The sequence below is a fragment of the Sycon ciliatum genome, chromosome 13 (genome assembly GCF_964019385.1).
Source record: "Sycon ciliatum chromosome 13, ocSycCili1.1, whole genome shotgun sequence".
Taxonomy (NCBI): domain Eukaryota; kingdom Metazoa; phylum Porifera; class Calcarea; order Leucosolenida; family Sycettidae; genus Sycon; species Sycon ciliatum.
The window spans coordinates 2,161,758-2,164,963 of record NC_088655.1 but is presented as its reverse complement, the minus strand read 5'-3'; positions in this window follow the sequence as shown (position 1 = coordinate 2,164,963).

The following is a 3,206-nucleotide window of genomic DNA, read 5'->3' as shown; positions in this document are numbered from 1 at the left end:
GACATTGTCACTCACTCTCCCCCGACATCAGCCTGACATTGTCACTCACTCTCCCCCGACATCAGCCTGACATTGTCACTCACTCTCCCCCGACATCAGCCTGACATACTAACTCTCCCCGAAACATCAGCCTTGACATTTGTCACTCACTCTCCCCCGACATCAGCCTGACTATTGTCACTCCACTCCACTTCTCCCCGACATCAGCCTGACATTGTCACTCACTCTCCCCGTCATCAGCCTGGACATTGTCACTCCACATCTCCCCCGACATCAGCCTGACATGGTCACTCATCCCCCGGACATCAGCCTGCGATTGTCACTCACTCTCCCGATCGCCTGACATTGTCACTCACTCTCCCCCGACATCAGCCTGACATTGTCACTCACTCTCCCCCGACATCAGCCTGACATTGTCACTCCTCTCCCCCGACATCAGCCTGACATTGTCACTCACTCTCCCCCGACATCAGCCTGACATTGTCACTCACTCTCCCCCGACATCAGCCTGACATTGTCACTCACTCTCCCCCGACATCAGCCTGACATTGTCACTCACTCTCCCCCGACATCAGCCTGACATTGTCACTCACTCTCCCCCGACATCAGCCTGACATTGTCACTCACTCTCCCCCGACATCAGCCTGACATTGTCACTCACTCTCCCCCGACATCAGCCTGACATTGTCACTCACTCTCCCCCGACATCAGCCTGACATTGTCACTCACTCTCCCCCGACATCAGCCTGACATTGTCACTCACTCTCCCCCGACATCAGCCTGACATTGTCACTCACTCTCCCCCGACATCAGCCTGACATTGTCACTCACTCTCCCCCGACATCAGCCTGACATTGTCACTCACTCTCCCCCGACATCAGCCTGACATTGTCACTCACTCTCCCCCGACATCAGCCTGACATTGTCACTCACTCTCCCCCGACATCAGCCTGACATTGTCACTCACTCTCCCCCGACATCAGCCTGACATTGTCACTCACTCTCCCCCGACATCAGCCTGACATTGTCACTCACTCTCCCCCGACATCAGCCTGACATTGTCACTCACTCTCCCCCGACATCAGCCTGACATTGTCACTCACTCTCCCCCGACATCAGCCTGACATTGTCACTCACTCTCCCCCGACATCAGCCTGACATTGTCACTCACTCTCCCCCGACATCAGCCTGACATTGTCACTCACTCTCCCCCGACATCAGCCTGACATTGTCACTCACTCTCCCCCGACATCAGCCTGACATTGTCACTCACTCTCCCCCGACATCAGCCTGACATTGTCACTCACTCTCCCCCGACATCAGCCTGACATTGTCACTCACTCTCCCCCGACATCAGCCTGACATTGTCACTCACTCTCCCCCGACATCAGCCTGACATTGTCACTCACTCTCCCCCGACATCAGCCTGACATTGTCACTCACTCTCCCCCGACATCAGCCTGACATTGTCACTCACTCTCCCCCGACATCAGCCTGACATTGTCACTCACTCTCCCCCGACATCAGCCTGACATTGTCACTCACTCTCCCCCGACATCAGCCTGACATTGTCACTCACTCTCCCCCGACATCAGCCTGACATTGTCACTCACTCTCCCCCGACATCAGCCTGACATTGTCACTCACTCTCCCCCGACATCAGCCTGACATTGTCACTCACTCTCCCCCGACATCAGCCTGACATTGTCACTCACTCTCCCCCGACATCAGCCTGACATTGTCACTCACTCTCCCCCGACATCAGCCTGACATTGTCACTCACTCTCCCCCGACATCAGCCTGACATTGTCACTCACTCTCCCCCGACATCAGCCTGACATTGTCACTCACTCTCCCCCGACATCAGCCTGACATTGTCACTCACTCTCCCCCGACATCAGCCTGACATTGTCACTCACTCTCCCCCGACATCAGCCTGACATTGTCACTCACTCTCCCCCGACATCAGCCTGACATTGTCACTCACTCTCCCCCGACATCAGCCTGACATTGTCACTCACTCTCCCCCGACATCAGCCTGACATTGTCACTCACTCTCCCCCGACATCAGCCTGACATTGTCACTCACTCTCCCCCGACATCAGCCTGACATTGTCACTCACTCTCCCCCGACATCAGCCTGACATTGTCACTCACTCTCCCCCGACATCAGCCTGACATTGTCACTCACTCTCCCCCGACATCAGCCTGACATTGTCACTCACTCTCCCCCGACATCAGCCTGACATTGTCACTCACTCTCCCCCGACATCAGCCTGACATTGTCACTCACTCTCCCCCGACATCAGCCTGACATTGTCACTCACTCTCCCCCGACATCAGCCTGACATTGTCACTCACTCTCCCCCGACATCAGCCTGACATTGTCACTCACTCTCCCCCGACATCAGCCTGACATTGTCACTCACTCTCCCCCGACATCAGCCTGACATTGTCACTCACTCTCCCCCGACATCAGCCTGACATTGTCACTCACTCTCCCCCGACATCAGCCTGACATTGTCACTCACTCTCCCCCGACATCAGCCTGACATTGTCACTCACTCTCCCCCGACATCAGCCTGACATTGTCACTCACTCTCCCCCGACATCAGCCTGACATTGTCACTCACTCTCCCCCGACATCAGCCTGACATTGTCACTCACTCTCCCCCGACATCAGCCTGACATTGTCACTCACTCTCCCCCGACATCAGCCTGACATTGTCACTCACTCTCCCCCGACATCAGCCTGACATTGTCACTCACTCTCCCCCGACATCAGCCTGACATTGTCACTCACTCTCCCCCGACATCAGCCTGACATTGTCACTCACTCTCCCCCGACATCAGCCTGACATTGTCACTCACTCTCCCCCGACATCAGCCTGACATTGTCACTCACTCTCCCCCGACATCAGCCTGACATTGTCACTCACTCTCCCCCGACATCAGCCTGACATTGTCACTCACTCTCCCCCGACATCAGCCTGACATTGTCACTCACTCTCCCCCGACATCAGCCTGACATTGTCACTCACTCTCCCCCGACATCAGCCTGACATTGTCACTCACTCTCCCCCGACATCAGCCTGACATTGTCACTCACTCTCCCCCGACATCAGCCTGACATTGTCACTCACTCTCCCCCGACATCAGCCTGACATTGTCACTCACTCTCCCCCGACATCAGCCTGACATTGTCA